Below are 22471 nucleotides of genomic sequence, written 5' to 3' on the forward strand. Positions count from 1 at the left end.
ATTTTAAGATATGAGGATTACATTTTTGTATTTAAAAAAATACACATGGGCGTGTTGGTTGTTTAATTTTTGTAATACTATTAATTTGCATTTTTTACAAATTTGGAAATTGATATTTTAAAATTATGTTATTAAGATATTTATACATTAAATAATTATAAAATTACTAACTTTAGGTAGCATAATTCTCTTTATACAAGCGATTTGTTGTAAGTTTTTGAATACCTTAGGTATTTTTAAATAGGTAGGTAGTGTACCTATTTACTCGTATATATTGCGTAGCCTTCCGTACTTTATTATGGTTTCTGAAGCTCGATTTATTCGTGTCACAATATTATCTACTTGTTAATAAAGAGTGATAGATGTCAGTCTAATGCTAGGCTTCGTGTCTCAGGTCTTGATAGCTACTGAGTGATCATTAAACGGCGCTAGTCTCAGAATTTGAACGTTCGTTAAATATATACTGTGTTGTAAAATATTAATTAAAATATTGTTTTAATGTAAAACAATTTAAATACATTTGCGTCTAACTAGTGGCTATTCGTATACAACTATCAATGTTAAATAATAAAATGAAACGATTACATAAGTACGTAAAATAATTACTTTGTCACTGAAAACATATTTTAACAAATCCACTGCAAGCTACGAATTCCATATTTAAATGTCTTTTAACGTAATTAAAACTTTGTGTTCCATTTTTAAAACTAACTTGGTTCCAATTTATTTAACCACGTAACTTGAAAAATATGTGTCCCTATTTGAAGTGTGTGCTTTAAACATACTATTGAGCAATTATTTATGTAGCTGTTTAATTTGAATCACGAGTACCTAATTCAGTGTAATCACTGACACAATTGACATAATAGTTTTTATAGTTAGCGGCACATGGGTAACATATTACAAAGCTATTGTTTGTGGCCAGTGTTAACTTTAGCAGGTTGCCTTTAAGGTACGTAAATATGATAGTCGCTTATATTAAAAAAAAAACTATTTTCTTTTTGTTCTTCCCTTTTAAACTTACATTCCAAACAGTATTTTTTACATTTAATCTTATTAAATGACGAATACTACTTAAGTAAATTATTTTTTGGTTTTAAATATTTTACACGAAACCCTACAAGTTTGGAAGAGTTTTTATTATTTATTTATTCCAAATTAAAATATTAGGGATTCAAAATTCCATAAGTGCACCTCCTTGTAAAGATGGCATAAGTCTAACCGATTAATTAATTATCCATTAACAGACCGTAACTCTCCTACAGCTGGAAGCTTTCATCTCTCGTTAAGTAAGACAACTCAGCTCAATCTATCATACTAAGTCAACACATATTTCTTTATATAACACGCAGCTGTCTTATTATCAAAACAACTACATCGACAAAAGTTTGTAAATAGTTTTTTTAATTCTGACATTAGAAGTAAATTCGGCGTCGATTTTAACGAATACGCAAGTTTGTAGACGGACAAGCAATACGGCGGATGTAGTTGGTTCGTATTTTTGCGCATAACATACGAGATGAAATTTACGTATATGCATGATGTACATATACAAATAACTACCAGTGCAGGGCTTTGTACGGGCCAGTCTGTGCGGATATTAGACCCAATCTCCATTTATTTTATTGCCAAATAGCGATACTTTGTATTGCAGTGAAATTACATATACAACGGACATAGTATTTTGGATAGCGTTGTTCACAGCACATTATTGGTGTTTAAATTGTATTTTAATTATAATTAATAAATTTAAAAAAAAACACAGTTTTAGGTTAATCTATACTTCGAGAAGAAATGCGTGTGCTTTTATATAAGAACTATTATTATAAAGAAATAATTATTGGCCGAGATGCCGAGATGGCCCAGCGGTTTGAACGCGTGCATCTTAACCGATGATTTCGGGTTCAAACCCAGGCAGGCACCACTGAATTTCATGTGCTTAATTTGTGTTTATAATTTATCTCGTGCTCGGCGGTGAAGGACTACATCGTGAGGAAATCTGCATGTGTCTAATTTCAACAAGATTCTGCCACATGTGTATTCCACCAACCCGCATTGGAGCAGCGTGGTGGAATATGTTCCAAACTTTCTCCTTAAAGGGAGAGGAGGCCTTAGCCCAGCAGTGGGAAATTTACAGGCTGATAATGTAGTTATTGGAAATGTTGAGATTCACTTACGATAATACAAAAATTGAACGCGTATAATATTATAATCGATGTCGTATATAACTTTCTGACATTAAAGTATATAAGTATATAACTTTCTGACATTAGAGTTTAAAGTTTGTAGCAAATAGCTTAGAGATCATGACGTGGTACATCTTTATTGTATTATGAAAGTCAATTTTATCACATTAGTCAATACCTTATTACGAATACATGCGAGATTTGCGGTTTTACATATAGTCTACGAATAATACAGTATTTTTTAAGAACTACAACAATTGTTCAAGCATCTGTGATGGCCTCTCATCAAAAACTTTAGTATATTAACTTTTCTATACAATACAATCGTGACTAATTACGAATAATCCGTTGATAATCCAGCTTGTTAAGAAATAGGTGCGTGACGGCGCAAAACTCGTACTGAGCGTAAAATCGTTATTAATGTATATTATAAGCATTTTATTTGAGACGAACAACAAGCTCGGCGAATGGTTTGGGGAATTTATATATTGCGATTTGACTTATAGCAATTTATCGTTCAGTAATAATTTAATTTCAACTGTGTGTCAATCAAAGTATATGAAAGTAGGACAAGAATTTCAATTAAAATTATTATTTTGATTTTTATTTACAGAGAAATAACAATGTTACATATTTAATAGTCATGTTATCAATATGTTTAAAAACATTAAATTATTATAAAAGCATGTGTGATTATTTACACGAAATAAATGTTTTTGCGTCACAAAAGTTTTACTTAAACGTCACACAAGAATCGTTGCACTTTAAGACGATCAACAATGTTTTATTTATAAGAACAGATAATTTATTCAAAACTACACTCTAATAAGGTTACACACAAACATATAATGCTATGATTTTAAATCACAAGAAATCGCATCGTAGTCGTTAGCTATAAAAACTATATTATAAGATATTAATCTTTCATGACAAATAAGACCTTACCTAAGATCAAAAGGCCTTCGGCAACCATTAACGAGATGATAGTACAATGAATATCTGTTGTAATAGGCGTTGGTAATCTTAAATGTTAATCTGTAATTTAATAAAACATGCCTTTGCCTTAGAACTGACGACTCGAAACAAGACATTCAACAAATTGTCTTTTAATTCATAATAATGTTCATTATATCGAAAATCTCGAGTTTAATCCCGGGCAAGCAACTCAATTTTCATGTGTTTAATTTGTGTTTTAATTTTGTGCTCGTGAAAAAAAACTCCGTGAGGAAACCTATATTTTCCACGAAGATCTATGTAGTGCAACACTTCTCATCAAAAGAAGAGGAGCCTGTGACCCAGTAGTGAGACGTATATATGTTGTTACTCTTTAACAAAAAGGAATATTACCGCCTATTTTTTATGCTTTATTTGTAGCTGGACTGGCAAATGCGCCACCTAGTGGTCAGTGGTAACAACTGCTCAAATACGTGCGTCACCGACCTTAGGGTCTAAGATGTGTCCCTTGGGCCTGTAGTTACACAATAAAGTCACACTGACTCACTCACTCTTCAAACCGGATTACAAAAATGCTAAGTATGGTTGCTTGGCGGTAGAATATTTGATTTGTGAGTGGTACCAACCCAGGCGGACTTGCTCAAACTACCATCAAGTCATATTGATACTCGCGGTCATAAATTGAACAGTTGTTATTTTTAATTATGTTTTGCGTGTAAGTATTCAATGTAAATAAGCCTTTGGGAATGATTAAATAATATATATTCAATTATTTCGATACCCAGAATTAAATCATACAATTGAGATCGGAAATATCCTCTAGTTGCGTAAATATTATTCATAAAGCGACAACAATTTATACAAAAACTATTCGGATTTTCTTTTATATAATATGTGCGGAGAACGAACGGAACGAGCGGAGTTTCACTATATTTTTGATATAAAATTAATGCCATAGAAATATATTTATAAAAATTAACAGCCTGTATATAATATATCTTACTACCGGGTTCAGACTTCGTCTCTAATTGAGAAGATTACCAATATATATGTGGCAGTAATTCATTTGACATATACAGGTTTCCTGACAATTTTCTTCACCGCTGAGCATTGACTTCCAAACACAAATTAACCTCTAGAAATTCAATCACGCTTGCTCGCGCTTAAAACCTATCCTATCTTGCCGTGATGTGAAGCCAAGATGGACCAGACCAGAACATAAAATATAACTACATAAGGAGATGATATATTCTTATTAAAATATTAAATATTAATTTAATAAAACAAAATATTTTTTAATGATGAAACATTGTTACATAATAGTAAAACACAGTACTTTTACTCAAAAGTCAAACGTCTAGCGATTGTGGAACTAACGGTAATAACGCAGACCTCACGAATCAACTTGGGGGCATCGCTACACATATCAGGCACCTTATTAAAGTTTTTTTTTAACTGCACCCATCACCACGTGACTGAGCATCATAATGGGCACCGCTTTAACCTATTTTATGAAAAGCGTAATAGTGCGTTTTATCAAACGTAGGAATCTCTTGATAGAGTTGCATCACTTGAGGAGAAAAAAACAGTTGAATTTCGTGTATGTACTCGTTTCTAAGATGATATTACGTAAACATTTTAACTTTCCCAATTAATAGATGTAAATTCTATGGTGTAAAAATTTTACACATAAGTTAATCATATTTAGTCATATGTGAAGTTAGTATTCTTCGCCTATGTCATTTCAATTGGAAAAAAGAAATAATGAAATTACTTATTCTTTCCCTGTTCTTTTTGACAAAATTTACGACGGCAGCTTTAAATTCAATTTCATTATTTAAAATCTAAAGCGATTGTAAAAGCCTACTCGAATAAAGAATATTCTCATTTCAAATTTTGATTTTATAATTTATTTCAATAATTCGTACAAAGTGAAACAAAAGAAACTAATTAACGTCTCCTTCCCGATAAGAATTTTTAACACAATTTCCTTTGAATTTAATTCAAAACAAACACAAATTAATTTAAATAACAATATTCTAAAAGTAAAATGACGTTAAAATTAAAGTAGTGAAGGACAAAAGAATGTCTCTCTTAGGAATGTACAGAGCTCAAATGTATATAACATACCTAAAACATTAGTATTTTAGGTATGTATATATAGTCTTTCTCTGATATTATTTATATTTGTATTTTAGAGATCGTTTTATTTTTATGGATCACCTGACGATAAGTGGTACCCCATAGGTGCACATTGGCGCTGTGAGTGATATTAACCAATCCTCATATCACCAAAGCGCCACCAACCTTGGGAGAACTAAGATGATATTAGTGTTAGTACAGTACGGAGTCACAAACTAAAACTTGTGCCTTATTACGAAGTAAATTTTAAATAATAATATAGGTATCATTTGCGATGTAAATTTTTTGATATGTATTATGTCTTTTATTTAAAACCACTGTGCGGTCAAAAATGATATAAATTAGCAGTAGCAATAGAATCAACTTCAGTATTATTTTTATTTTGTAATAATCCCTATGCATGCAATTTTTAAGTCCTTATTTCTAGTCTACAAACGAATACGTTATTGGATATGTTAACGTATATTCCTTACGTATATCTGATAAAAAAGCTTACAGTGCAAATTGAAAGTCGAATAGAACGCGTTCCTAATTTAAAAATGTTTACACCAAACAATCGTATTTTATACAGTTACATAACAAAAGTTTATCACTCAAAAAGCCGATACAAAAATAAACTCAAACTCACTGATAACTTTCTGACCGAATTTGTTATCGTTGACAGTCTATAAATCTTGTTGTTATCGACTTATCGAGAGTAATGACTTGTGACTCATCTCATAATTAATTATAATAAAATCATAGCATAAAAATACCATATATAAATTAGCTGGTACCGTACTTGTGGAACATTTTTCAACTAAATGACTACCCATAGTTGGTTCAGAGGGAGTGATACAGAATATTTGTTTTTGATTTTGTGCGTGCATTCTTATAAGAAAAGTTTCTTTATAATAATTGGTATATTTAATCTTACAAAAGATTTTATTTAATTTAACAAAAGATTATATTTAATTTATTACATTATTATTATAATTTAACTTAAAAGGAATGATTATCAAAAGATATAATTAGATAAAAAACATCTCAATCTCAGTTCGATTGTTCAATGTATATAATAAGTAAATATATTTATTAATACGTTGATCTCTGAAAATATTAATATTCGATTCCAAAAGGAATTCCCCTTTTTGTATATAGAGATTCACAATGGCGGTTCGCTATACGTAAGCTTCTTGGAAGATGCTAATTTGTCTTTAAGCGAACTTAATCATACAAAAAAAAATAAGAAAAAACGAACAGCCCTTGTTAATAACGGACTAAAGGATGAGGAGACTGTTAGGGAGAGAATTTTAAAGGCAAGTAAACAGAGAAATCAGAAAGGAAATTCTTTTACAGTACCGTCTTACTAGAATACAGAAATCTTCATACATATTCAATTGAATTTATTTAATACCTTGTATTTTATTTATATATAAGTATTACTTTAATATTTACATCAGGCTTGCGTTTTATGAATCGAGTTCTAATTGAAATTACAATGATTATGTTAAGCAGCTACGGCTGGTTTAAGTAATAGGCTACATCAAATTGTAGACATTTACAATTCTGCACGAAGACAATATTATATTCTTCTGAATCTAATATTATTCAGTACAAATTATTGATACATGAATATTTTTTTCGTCTGAACGGAGTTCGGATTGGTTTAGGATTTTATAGCTGTGTGAACGCAAACGTAATTTCCAGTAATTAATATAAAGAGTTCTTTCAAAATCGATCAATTATTATTTTTCATAATTGTTTAGAAATATATAAATACAAGTTGAGTTCTAAGATTAATACAATAAGTACAAATAATTCCCAAATATAATACCTAATAGTAAACAAAAAACGATATACGGGACAAAACATGTTCATACCTTTTTTAAACCAAATTAATAGAACAGGTGTACAAAAAGCGTTAAAATACGTTAACAAAAAAAATTGGATTGTTATTGTTACGAACGACGACCCCTCGTTAGTATTAATCATTATTAATTAGAAACTATAGACCTCAAACTACTCTATAATTAGATTTTTTTGCTTGTCGGTGATCGTTTGATCAATGGAAGCTTTGAATATATAATAACGTCAATTTTCATATATTGTTTTTGGCTTACTAAAACTATTTAAAAACTTTGTCAAATAAAATAAAATATAGTCATCATGCTGAAATTTCTTAACACAAATGTAACACAAACAAAAATAATCAGAAAAATACACAACAAAACAAAACGAAAACTCACAGGATAAATATAAAATCCGAATCGTGCGAGCACTATGAATTAATAATCCACAGAATCCTATGTATTCAGTAAGTTATGGTAAACAGTTCTATTCACATCACACCGGTAACAAATCAAGTTTCACTTCACGTATGCAAATGACACCAATGAAAACAGTTTCCACAAATTCGCGCTTACGAGAACGGAACCGATCGGGAAGTCAACACGTCCGACCCTCACCGATGCCGCGTTTCGACTGCCTTAACTGCTCCAAACAGAGGGGAATTGGGAATGGTGGGGGCTGGGACGGGGTAAAGGGAGACTCCAACTGAGGAGATAACTTTTGATCTTTTTGGTACCGAAGATTTTTAATGACACACTCACATCTGGATATTCGACAGAAAAAGTGCACGTCAGCCCTAAGTGTTAATGCATGTCAAGGGTTTAGTGGAAACGATGTGTTAGAAAATTTGAGGCGAAGGCTGCGGGTGACATATTTAAAAATAGCCCAAAATGAAAGGCGAAGATAAACTCCACGATATTAACGGTAAAATGTTGCGATAGTAAAAAAAACGTTTCAGGCAAGATTAAAATCTCTTCATACGAATATTGGACGGAGATCAAGATGGAATATTGCGTCGTATTCTTTCGTATTATTTTCACATCATCGCAGACGTCTCGGGGCAGATATTGCACAAGGCAGTTTTTGTCGCAGCCCCGCACATGTCAGGGGTAGTACAAAAGGCTCAGGAACAGAGCAGGTACAAAGAATCCCAACCCCGCTTCAAGTTACAACGGATTCATAGATTAATGACGGGAACATTGTGGAGTTAAGAACCCAAAAATTTACAACTGCATTGTATTTTACGTGTAACAAAAGGGCACAAAAGATCGGATCGGCTTCTGTTATTAACGTATCGTTTATCGGTTCCCTGATTCTCTCACTTTTGAGTAATACGAGATCTATTATATTTGAAGATTTCTTTATTTGTGAGTATTCCGTACACATGTTTTGAGGGCGGACCGTTAACTAGCTTACTTTTTTTTATTTATAATATTTGTAATACGGCATATCAAAAATATGCAACTGTAATATAATTTTTCAAGCAAATCAATAATGACTTCTATTGTAGTCCAAAATCTTAATATCTATCACTATACTTACATACATTCATGTTCTTATTTTGAATACTAATGATATATGTATTTGATTTTATATTATGAATTGCTTTAACAGTAAGTAATGCTTAGTTACATTTTAAAATGTTTACATACAATTCTTCAAACATTCGATAAAAATAAATTTTCCTTCCCAAATCATTCTTAAATGATTTTTGAGGGTTCATTAGTCAACGACGCTCTGGATTTCAACCGTCATCTGTCATCGCCGTCTATCTGCGGTATACCTTTATGTTCCTTTGTCTTCAAATATGTGTCAAATAAAAAAAAAAAAACAATAAAATAATAAGATGAAATTTGTATAAACAAATTCAAATTTAGAATGAAATTGATTAGCAGTAATTTAAATAAAAGCTTTCAAAATTCATTGTAATGAGTAATGTTCGAATGTTCATTACTCAGCGACGCCCCGGAGTTTACCCGTCATCTGTCATCGCCGTCTCAGCGGCGTTGTCTATAATGGCCCTACGCTCACTTATCTAGACATTCGAGTGTGAAATGCTAAAATTTAGATAACGGTATAGTTGGTATTTGTTTGTACGCTTGTTCAAACCTTGGATGTCTGTTAAAAGCGTACCGCAAAAGTGTGTGTTAAGCTTTATATGAATATTCAATCAGATAAGCAATAAAGTATGTGTGAGTTTGATATGGAATAAGAATCTTCTATCAATATAATGGACATTTTTAAATGAATAACTTTTATTTTTAAGATAAAACTATATTTGAACCTCGTTGGTCTGGTAGCAGTAGAAGGTCTGGGATAGCTTATAAAGTAGCAGATTTTGACGTGATGGAACCTAAACCTAACCTAGTTAGATTTTTGATTAGGTATTCTCAGTAAGAACCTGTAATCTGGAAATTGGCAATTTTTACACTCGTATTCATCCGCAAACATGTGAATCCATTTTTCGTGCGCCCGAACTTTATCAAAACGTGTTGGATTGGCCGCCCTATCGGCTTATAAAAGTAAGGGAATAAGTGCATTTGTGTTTGCACACATACTTGTGTACAATAATATGCCCTGACAGTTGCCTCCTCGAGTGGTGGAATCTAGTGTCTGCAAGTGAAATCTCTTGAGAATGATCAATGTGGCCGACATCGGCCTGGACGTCATCATTATCTCCATAAATAGTGAAAATATACAGAAAAGTGTTCATTTCATTCATTTTAATATTTTAAGTATGTTCCGAGAAGGCCCAGTGGTTAGAACGCGTGCATCGTAACCGATTATTTCGGGTTCAAACCCAGGCAAGCACCACTGAATTTTCATGTGCTTAATTTGTGCTTAGTTTAAGCCTGCATGTGTCTAATTTCAACGAAATTCTGCCACATGTGTATTCCACCAACCCGCATTGGAGCAGCGTAGTGGAATTTGCTCCAAACCTTCTCCTCAAAGGGAGAGGAGGCCTTAGCCCAGCAGTGGGAAATTTACTGGCTGCTAATGTATGTATGTAAGTATGTTCACAAAAAGTATTTTTGCTCTTATCGATATCACTGGAATTATGCTGAATATGCTTTATGAATTTTAATAAAACTCGACCTTGTATCATGTATATGACAACATTGTCTCGCAAATCAGAGATTTATATTTAAAGTTTACTTTATGGTAGTTATCAAATGTGTTGCCGCCAAACAGCCATACTCAATATTTTTGTATTCCGATTTGAACGGTGAGTGCTGTGCCACTACAGGAACAAGGGACATATCGCTAATGCATTTCGGGCATTGGTGGCGCCCATAGTTAGCTCGCTTTTCTTACAACGCCCATATCTACGGCCAGTATCTTACCATCATGTGGCTTATTTATCCGTCCACCTACCTAAATCATAAAAAAGTTTAATCACAAATAGTTAATTTGATAATACATAGCCTGTAAAACTCTCACAGCTGCGTTAAGGCGTCATCTTATCCTTAGAAGATGGTTTGGAGCTTTTTCCGTCACGCTACTTAACTGCGGCTTGATTTATCGAAATGTTAACGAATACATTTTATCAAATAAAGTTTATTATGTTTACTCCAAATCCTTTTTACACCATTTTGCACATTTTCATCTTAATTAGTATATATTTTCATGCATCTGATAGTGATACTTATTAGATGCATTATAAATACAAATTTAGAACATGGAAACGCAGTGGTGCCTGTTCAGGTTTTAACTCGCAATCTTTGGCTATGGTTCACGTATTCTAGCCAAGCGGTATATTGGCCGTCGATTTCGATATATTACTAGTTATATCCTGATATATTCGTCACAGTTTTCGCCTTGTTTCAATAAAGTGTGGTATTTCTGCTTAAAATAAATTGTAACAAAAATACCAGCGAGCGAATTTTATCGGTAACAACTTTACCCCTTTGACTCGCTTTTTGTAAGCTCCGGGTGGTGTTTTTTTGGTTCATCTTGACTATCTTACTTATTATTTTAACAGCCGGTTCTTTTTCAACTGCAGGCCATATGCGTACACCCGTTGAGATCGCAATCTCGTTTGTAGCCTCAAGGAATTTATCACCTACAGTCTTGTATTTAAATTTCATAATTACTACTGATAAGAATTTAACAAGTGATATTTTATATGATGAGATTCCTTTGATGTTTTTTTAACATATGTTTATCTGGTCAAGGCGTTTACCGTGCCACTATTTTTATTGGTATGTTTTATCAGTAAAATGTCTGCTCATTTATACATATTTTAATAAATTTTCCACATAAGTATCGTATCGAATCGAATATATAAAATCTGTTCAAGATTGTAAACACAAGCTTAAACTTAAACTTGTATTGAATACAATATAGAAATTCTGTCACCATTATACTAATACATTTATTCTTGGAATAGTTTGAAACTTAATGTTAGACAATAACTCAGATTTGTTACATTTTGTAATTAAACTATAGAACATTTTTATCTTTTTAAATTTTTTTATTAACTTTTTAATTGTTCCTTATTAGAAGTTTCACTTGTATTTCGTACGTCAATTAAGAAATCTTCATTTGAGTTGTATCATGTACAATACAATACAATTAAAAAAAACACTGAATTATTCGCGAAATTCGAACTTTTTTTTTATTCGAACACCTCTACTTTTTCTTTAAACTCGCTTTCCTTATAAGTGTTTAAGATGTCCGTCTGTCACCATCGATTCCTTGAACAGATAAACATATCTGTGATGTAATCGATATGTCATAATTTAATCAATTAAAATTCTCGGTTCTTGTAATGGAATGATAATTGCGTTTTATTTAATATTCATGTGGCGACGTCTTCATAATTATGGTTATGAGGTGAAATAATTTATATTTTTATCTCGAGTACAAACTTTCTCTTTATGATTTAATTGTAAGATAAATGAAATCTTTTACACTTATTTTTTGATATTCACACACACATACACATATTATATAAATTATAGTTAAAAGAACTTAAATACATACAAATTCTTGACAGTGTAATTAATGTAATGATCTTGTGTACATAAAATCAAATGAGCCGAAACTCGAGAGGTTTATTAGTAGCCATTTAAATTCTACTATATATCTAGTCATCACCAGATCAGATTAATAATTATGAATATAATCAATTGTACTTTTATTTAATTTATTAATTTATTTTATTAACAGTATATACAAGATATAGGTCAAAAATTATTAGTCGCCAAACTATTTTATGCTAGTGTTATATATATTATGTACTTATAAAGTTTCAAATTAATGGGACTATAATTAAAAGTTGATTATAATTAACATATATAATAAACCAATAGGAAGCGTGTAAAAATTAAATTACAGTCACTAAATAGGTTATATATTTTTAACGATACATCTGTTTCCGTATCTGTCCCTTATTAGTAGAAACATTTTTGTACGTACAGGCTTTTTGGAATTATGATATTCTATTAGTTATTTCATGTAAAAAATTGAGTCCATAGAGTAATAAGCACACTATTACAACGGAAACAATTTGTTTCAAACATATTTACATAAATAAAATGCTACCGCGAATTTCAAATAATTATGCAAATTTTAATCACAACAAAATAACAGGGCATTTGATGAGATTTCATAAAAAATTAGTAATTTCGTAGCTAAATTGGGTGTTGTTCGAGAGTCCTGATTTACTTGTCTTTTTTCGCTGCAAAATATTCGGAGATAATTAAAAGGCTCCTCGTTGATTGCTTTCCTTAGCTTCTTTAATCCCGCCATGCTAATTAATCTATACAAATTGTAGGCTCTAACCGCCCTTCTGATTGCCTCTGACCACTGCGCTTGGTAGATGGTATCTGGACTGCGTTTACTCGTTTTAATGAGACAACTCTATTTAAATAAACCAGATGTTTTATTTTTATCAAGTGCAATATTATTTATCTGATATTATTATTTTGATCATAAAAAAGAGTTTCCAAATCGTTAATGATATTTTTTTTTTAATTTAGGGTGTTTATATTTTTATAACAGTATGACGAACGAATCTCTTGTTGAAGTATTGAGTCTAAAACAAATAAACAGTTCAATTGAATTAGACATTTAGTGTTAGTCATCATTCATACTATGAACGAAAGCTTCTTAAAAGTATGTATATCTAAAGGTTATAAACAAATAAAATAAAATAAAAAATATTTTTCCGATTCTTCTCAAATGGAAATCAAAAATACAGTTTATAAATTACTCTTTACTTTAACCCGAAAGTAAGTTAGAAAATAAAATGACTAACTGCGACACTAGGATAATAAAAAAAAATCCTAATTAACAATATATCAAAAGATATATAATTACAGTTAACAAAACAAGATTAGAGTCCAATCCCTATCAGTACTCCATAAATTAAATGATGCTACCTGAAAAATAAATATACAGGCACAGGAAACCTAAATAAAAAAAAAAAAAGAAAAGATACCCCAAATCCTCTTACACATCTGTGGAGATTTGATATTAGAAAGAATCAATCGACTTTTCCGTTCATTATATCCCTTTCTAAATTACAATGTATTTAGATATTTCCCTGGACGAAGTCATTGCCGGAATCTACTCTATTGTTATGCACGAAGTGTTCCACCTTTACTCATCCGCCGTCGCGTGTCGGTGCACTGCTATCAAGAATTTCTTCACGCTCAATGCATTGTACCCACGTTATAACCAATTTGCCGAGCTGAAAGAATTGCGAACATGTCCTGCAGAATTTTATTGCTGTGGGCAGGGCTATTGCTTTGAAGCCTTCAATTCATATATGTTATTTATAGACTTGTTGTCTGACATTTCGTTCTCTTTGCGAAATAATAAAAATATTTAAGTGGTCTGTGAATGTGGGACTACTGACTACTACTAATCAAAGATACGGCTTAGGAGAAGAATTCCTTGTCTTATTACTGTACATGATCACTTAGTGCTCAGGAATGTAGTAAAGTAACAGGCTATAAATTTCCTACTGCCTCCTTTGAGTAGAAGGTTTGGACCTTATTCCACCACGCTGCTTCAATGTGGGTCGGTGGATACACATGTGGCAGAATTTTGTTGAAATTAGACACATGCAGGTTTTCTCACGATATTTTCCTTCACCGCTGAATACGAGATTAAATATAAACATAAAGTAAGCACATGAAAATTCAGTGGCGCTTGCCCGAGTTTGAACCCGCATTCATCGGTTAAGATTCACGTGTTCTAACCACTGGGCCGTCTCGGCACATTTAGTACTCAGTAATGTAAAAGTGACATAGATGGAATATTCAATAAAAATAAATAAATTTTATTCATTTAATAACTAACTGATTTTCATGATAGTTTTATAGAAATTTGATATAAAATCATTTTTATATCATAAATATAATATAATATAATTACTTTCATTTTGAGAAACACAACATTGTATATATATAGTAACGCTACCCGAGAAACATCCGTAATCTAAAGACGTTTTTGCATCATTCGTTTTTTGTATCTAATCTTATGGTGGTCCAAAAAGAAAAAGGGCGTTAACTTTTTCTTTAACACGGATAGCTAGTGATTCCATTTGAAAGGTATCTGACAGAATCACAAACAGTTAACGGTCAAGAAGCATCAAATCGTGACTGTAGGTGATGCAACGCCATTGAAATGTCTAATAAATTAAAATATTAGTTAGGGGCCCGAGAAAGCGTCCGCATTCGTATCGTAAGTAGGTCTTTTACCAATTGATATTATTTGTTTAATAGAGATCTCACGATTACATTAATACACTTCGAAATTAATTTATTTGGTGTCTAAAGGTTGCAATCTGTTTTCTTAGTGTTTGTTTATAAATGAAAATAACTAATATTTCAACCGATACTTAAATTAATAGATTTTGTATAAAAATTAAATAATTATATTTGTTGAAATCTCTCTTCTATATTTAGTAACAGTAATCTTGAGGACGAGTCTCCTTCGTAGGACAGGCATATTTCAGACAGCAACAGCGTGCTCAAGGATTATTTATTCCTCCACTGTTCTATTGTGATAGAACGGCTATCTGATCTATCTGATCAGGTCAGTCACCTGAAGTGCTTTCTGAGACTCATTTCACGTGAGTGTAACTCTACAAAATTCTTAGATCCAGGATGCTAATCCATTAACTTAATATCAGCTTGCCTCGATATTTGATCCCGAGAGCTCTAAATAAGGCTGCAGAGTTTAGCCACTAGATAGTTTCCATAATTAGTGATATTGTACTTGTATTATGTGTGGTAAGTTTGTCCATTTTAGATATATATTGTTAATAAAACTCATCACTAATATTGGTACAATGTCAAATATTATGGTAGTATTGCTTCCTTTTGACGTCTCTCATTATTAGACCAGTCAAAACTTATATTAATCATTTCCAACATATTCACAAGTGACGTTGACAATAATCCTGAGAGCATGAAATTCCGGTGCTGACTCTCCCTACGGCCAATGCAGCTTAAACATGGAGAAATCTTTGCATGTTCTTTTATCATGACTTGAAACGGTAGTGCTTTCTAGTTCAAATTGTGTGCAATTTTAAAGTGAATTATTAGGATTGTTGTAAATTTGCACAACACTAATATCAAAATATTATTACTTATTTTATTCTAGTAAAATGTTATTAATTTTGTTCGATTATAATGAGACAATGATGATGACGAAGGTTCAGTGGATAGAAAACGCAGATGATACGTACGTAAATTTGACATTTGAATTTTGTCAAAGTAATTTTGTAATTATACAGTTTATCTCGTATTCGGCGTCCATTGGATGATGTTACACGTAGGAACAATTCAATTACTTTATGGCTTAAGTTCTAAGTATTTATTCTTCAGTTTGCACAGGATTGTGATATACTGGATTTCAATATACTGCAATATATAAATAATGTGATATACTGCAATACCGAAGAGAGTAAATAATGTAACAATCAAAGTTACAGCATAAGAAACGCTTGAATAGCTTCAAGATTTGAATTTACATCCAATACTGGCAGTAACTCAAACTGAAAGTCATAATATTGACGAAACAGACGAGCAATCCGAAATCGCTTAGGCCGTGGAAGTTTGTCGGTCAACAGACGATTTTGCTTTAATTACTTGCAACTCGAATAATATCTCCGGTTTCAGTGAAACTCGGCGAAAATTTTCCCTATTTCGGAATAACTAATATTTTACGTGACTTCGCTGATAATATCGTGTCTAAAGATTCCATTAGGCCCTTCGAGGGTTTTTTACGTTACGTCCTTTTGTTAAAGAGTAATCTTTCGTAACGGTTATGCTTTCCGTATACACTAAAATTTTAAAGTTCCGCAAAAAATACTCAAGATAAAAATAACTTATAGAATTGTGAGTTGGATTCGTAAAAAGTATCGTCGTCGAGTGGTCAGGTTTATATTTATTTATCACACTTTTTTGCGTGGTACACCGCAGTGGCGCAAAAAATGTGCACCTTTTGGAGCACTTTCGTTTTTTGTTAAATATGGTAGGCTTGTATGTATGTATACGTACATCCGGTATTTATTTAATATCTATACTAATATTATAAATACGAAAGTAACTATCTCTGTATTTCTGTCTGTCTGTTGCTAGTGCAAGGCCAAAATGGAACTGAATTTGAAAAAAATTGGTATGAATCCCAAAAATAATTGATATCACTGTAATCGTTTCCTTTTTTGTTTAATTTTCTCAAATAGAAAGAAGATAGACAGATGGCAAACATCAATTTTCCAAAATATATAGGGAGGAGTGAATTAAATTAACACGAACGTATTGTGGTTTTATATTACTGACTAATAAACTGAGTTAGTGTCTTTTGACGGCGCTATCATCGGAGGCGGTTTTATTAGTAATCGATACTATATCGATAATTCAAGGTTACTAAGAGAAAGAAATGTTCATAGATCAATGTATAATAAAGATGTAAATGTGTGTGTAATTGTAGCTACGGGTGTAGTTGCGACATATGTGTTAAATATACATAAACTACGAACAATTTTCAGCGTATTAACAATTTATCACATATGACAATGAAAATGTTGAGCGAACATTCTAGTATTAAGGCAAAACTTATGCTTTTGAATTTGCCAAACTTATTGCTGAGATGATCGAACGTATATTAATGGGTTAGGTATATAAACTGATTTATATTTACAATATTTTACAGTCGATAATTAAAATAACTCAAGAAGTAATAATACGATTTACGTACGATGCAAGCATCATTCTAACAAAATAATTTTAACTTTAGAAAAGGCATTTTCCTCAGTCATTAAGTATATTTATAAAGTTCAAGGTCAAATGATTAATTTACTTTATAGTATTCCAACCCTTTTCGAGTTGTCTAAAAAATTCATCTGCAATTTACATTTACCGAAGGATATAGGTCGCCTTAACACTTAACCTTATCAAAGATTTACGCGAAACGTAGAAGACAATGTGGAATCTCCTGTTAAACTTTCAAAAGACCAGAGCGACATATTTCGTCGGAGGTTTGAATAATAAACACAAGCCTGCGGCTCGCGTCGTGTGCTACCGGTGCGGTCGACTCACGAACACCATTTGTCTAGCGCCTCGGGCCGTGCAATTTTGCATCTACCACGCCTACTGGCTCCTACACTACATTACACCAGCTCAGTTTTAACGTTGAATGATCTTTAGCACAGGATTTTTCCGCTAGCGACATCGGAGTGACATTTGCATGTTCGCCCGTGACTGCTGTTGATGGTTGAACGGTAACTACTGTAAATGGATTATTATTATTGGCTATTTGTTTCTTCAATTTGCATGGAATATGAGACTAAGAAGAGCTACGTTTACTTTTGCGAATAATTGTTCTAAATGTTTTAATAGTAAATTATATTTTGTGTTAACATAATTGTACTTTATTTTATGATTAACTATTTTTAATAGGTAATATATAATTTATCTAAATGTATTATTACTAAAGTCAATATTTTTAAATTTAGGCTACGGAAGAAGCCCAGCCAAGAGATAGACTACAGAACTTCGGAATAAAAAAAACTAAATAATTGTTGCAAGTGCCTATTTCATGTAAATTTATTAAATTCAATTTGTTTTGAACAGTTTTTTAATTATTTAAATTGTTTTCCAATTGAATTAAATTAGATAAATTTTCACAATGAGATAATTCTGCAATTTACAATACTAAAATCGTATTCCTTTTGTGTTTTGTTTGAACTATTTTACGATCAGATTGTAGTTGTAAGTCAAGCGAGTCTAACTTTGGGCGTCAAATCTGTAAAATGCTTAGAACTAAATAATGAAATGTATTACTACTAGTATTTGATAACAGTTTTGTTTTATTTAGTTTTACTTTCAACACTTGATGTTTTTACACTTGAGTTTGTTTTTGAGTAATTTTTTACATCATTAAGTAAAGTTTGTCTTCTTTTGTTAAAAAAAGGGGGAGGCCTTAGCCCTGAAGTGGGATTTAATGACTGCTTTACTTTACTACGTCTACATTAAATTTATTTAAAAAAAAAGGTTTTATATGAAAGTGGCTGTGCTGGCAACTTCGTACGCGTTTGAATTTAACAAAAAAGTTATTGTTGTAGCCTAAGTTACTCCTTATTACATCAAATATCTGCCAGTTAAAGTCCCGTCAATATCGGTCCAACCGTTCCAGAGATTAGCCGGAACAAAAAGACAGACAGACAAAAATTTAAAAAAAAATGTTATTTTGGTATATGTACCGTGTATACATACATATGCATTTAGAAAAAGCGGTTGTTGTAATATTACAAACAGACACTCCAATTTTATTATATGTAATAGATATGTTTAATATAGTTTTATTCGGTATACGGTACGAAAGTATTGTAATCAATAATTTTTAAGGGTTTTTCAATAGTTTATACCAGTAACACAGAACGAATAAATTGGCTGGGATCACTTTAAATGGTCACCTTATCACATAGACATTGATACTGAAAATGTGTGCCATTGTACACTGGAATCATCTATCTTAGGTCCTTTGTACTGCATTTTTGTTTTTTAATGTTATATTTGTATCAGCATAGACATGCCTTTATTTTATTTATTTATCCTGTATATTTTCATTACTGTGCAGCTACACGATTTTATTTTTGAGAATTAATTATTATTATTCTTCTTATTTATTACATATACGGTACATGGTATTCATAAGCAATATAAATGTCTGTCTGTAAAGAAGTCGTATATTCCAGATGGGCATTCGGAATGTGACCTTGAAGGGGTTTTATTTGACTCTTGAGATTCTGAATTACTTTTCAAGTCGATGATATTCAGCCAATCTGTTTATTATCAGATCATCTCTACTATGGATCGGCATTTCAGGTTGCCAATTATGCATTTCTTCATCAGTGTTCCTAAAGAGCCTTAAAACATTGATATTTGGCGATAAAACAATTGACAAAGTGAGAGGCACTACCATGTTGATATAGTGCGTTTTGGTTGTCATAGGTGGTACAAGATCATCCGATACGTGTAGGTTTTCTCACGAGTTTTTCCCGTCAAATATGAGATCTTTATCCGAGATCGAGACGAAGATCTCATATTTAAATTTTACATAGCTAAATCTGTTTTGCAGATGTGTTTTCAAAAAATCTTCTGTAAAATATTAATGACACGGTATTTCAGTAAAACCAGTTGATATATACATATATAAAATTCAATAATAAACAACTACGTGCTAATTATTATGCTCGATCCAAAACGGCCGACTCTTCCATTATAAACATAAGATATACTTGAATCAAAGTGCGCAAAGTGATCAAGTGTTAATTATAAGGTACATGCGAGACTCGAGTCAGAGTATGAAAACAGCCTCACTAAAAATATATCACATGATAAAGAATATGAAGCAGAATTTTGACCCGAAAGTGTTGAGCACAAGAGGTGATAATCGCTTGCAATATTTAGAGTATTGAGTCATAATAAATTTTTTCCTTGTACCTTTCTATGTTGTGCTCGTAAAACGATCATTTGGCGGGACAGCTACAGGCTCATGGAGAGCCAAGATTAATGATATTAATATTTTACGTGGTCCAAGGTTTCTGGAGATTTTGTTTAAATTGAGAATAGAATAAAGAAAAAAACTTTGAAAAAGAACCAGGATTTAGTTAGGAATAATGAATGAAATATTCTATATTATAATATTAATTGTAATCTACACATTAAATTTAAGGATATAATGTTCCAAATATTAATAATATAAAATAAAAACACCTATAAAGCGTCATACAGTTTTAGTATAGCAATGCTCCCTAATATAACTGAAGTTGTTAATATGAAAAATCATTTTAAATATAATAATCCTGGGTTCTAAAAAATATATTATATTGATACCACTTTTTTCAGGTTTATCTGGTACGTGTATGCTTTGTATATATTTCCTAGAAAACATCTAGACCGATTTGGATGATACAAAGTTCACTATAATTTTTTTTCATATATGTATTATTATAAAGTACTTTTAAAAAATCCCTATTTTAAGTTAACTTCTGTTTAATGCAATGTCTGGCATTTTTAAGTCAGTTAATTTTTTTTAATTGAGTTATATTTAGGTCGACGTATCTGCTAAAGTTAAAAACCACTATAGTATACTCAATAAAACAACTGGTAAAACATTATGATGTAAAAATATCAGCTTTTATTCATTTTATTATAAATTCCGAGTGTTTTATAAAGGTTTTGTTGTTACACCAAGTCAAGCGTTATAATGCGCTTACAATAATTATTCAAGATTACACCGCGATTAAAACCTTTTTTTACGTATTTTTTATTATTTTTCGTATTAAAGTATGCTTATTAGGTTTCAATGTAATAATCTTGTCAGGAATATTATTATTTTTCTGAAATTTAACTACACGGTGATAACACGTACTTATACTGTTATCAAAAGCCTGTCCCAAAATCCATAATACATACAAGAATTACCATCTTCTTCAGTACATTGGTTCGCTAGGGTGGAGGACACCCTACGCCTGCTCTCCAACGCTTACTAACAACTGTTTCCACTCTCGGTGTTGTTTGCTCCAATGATAACGATCCACCAACATAAATAACCAGTTTACTTCTATCTCAGTCCTATAAAAATTCTATCGTCGAAGCCAAAACAGGGCAGCGTGATGGAATACCTACCTCCAGAGAAGAGACTCCTTCTCAGAAGTCTGCCCCTGTACCAATATTTATTGACTGCTAAATAAAATCTGTATTTAATGTCGCCAAATAATTGATAAAAAAGCGCCAAATACAAACTAAGTATAAAAATAAACTCAATTATAATTACATTCTTGAGTTAATGATAAATGTCAAAGTATAATTTAAAGAAAATCCATTTTCATTTCAACCGGACTTCTGGCATCCCATTTCTAACTAAGCTGTCAAGTCGAAATTACAAAAGTGTGACATTTATAAAGTATAAAAGACAAAAACATTGGATAAATAAAAATAAAAGATCGGTTTATAAACAATCTTATATTTAGCGTGTTCGTGAGCGAAATAAAAAACGCCCAGACGTCAAATAAAACATCAGCGATAATCCCACGGGACAAGCCTCGGCTGGAAATATTATGATTTATTTAACTAAGGAAACAAATGCTTACAACTTGTGAAATATACGGAAAAGATGTGAAAAAATTGGTACAGAATTTTCTTAAGGATATGTACCATGGACTTGTTTTGATAAATTATTAGGATTTAGGTAATACAGAGCAATGGCAAAGTTTATATAGATGTTCAAGTAATTTGAGAATATAATCTTTAGTTTGCTATCTATGCAAGACATCTACCTATATCTAATAATCCCATCCAAATCGCTTCTATCCGTCTGAGTCTGCTTCGAGCCTATAATTACATTTAAACGCCTAATATTGATCGCTATTCGGAAATAGAATAGATTGTAATTGAACTGTATCCACAATTTAGTAAAATTTATCAAATATCAAAGTATAATATTATTTACAGAATATTTGGTTCAAGAGAAAAATCATGCCGACATTGCAACTGTATATAAATGATCCAGTATGCTCTGCGTAAAACGTGTATATACTATATTTTTTAATGAACTGTCTCGCGTTAACTCACACAAGTACATAATAATAATACATATACATAACAAATATAACAATATATATAATATAATAACATAATAAACACGCAATTCACGCAACGTTAGATTGTTAGATTTGATTAAAATATTTTGTTGGTTTTTTAAAGTTAATAATGAACGCGTGTCACCAATATTGTGTGAGGACATACGGATCATTTGTTACAATTTAATATAAACGTGGTATATTAAGAACGTAATTATTTTATATTTATATCATAGCGTAATGTTAAATTCAT

General features: G+C 31.5%; 1 protein-coding gene across 2 annotated transcripts in view; it reads right to left on the reverse strand.

Moving 5' to 3' along the window:
- Positions 1-7733, reverse strand: part of LOC113396356 (netrin receptor UNC5C-like) — a 64157-nt gene extending 56424 nt beyond the window's left edge. For both annotated transcript variants that reach the window (XM_026634262.2, XM_026634261.2), the window contains exon 1: positions 7511-7733. The gene's annotated coding sequence lies outside the window, so the exon portion shown is untranslated. The remainder of the gene's footprint in view (positions 1-7510) is intronic.
- Positions 7734-22471: the final 14738 nt, after the last annotated feature.

This window comes from Vanessa tameamea, chromosome 6 (assembly GCF_037043105.1).
Source record: "Vanessa tameamea isolate UH-Manoa-2023 chromosome 6, ilVanTame1 primary haplotype, whole genome shotgun sequence".
Lineage (NCBI taxonomy): Eukaryota > Metazoa > Arthropoda > Insecta > Lepidoptera > Nymphalidae > Vanessa > Vanessa tameamea.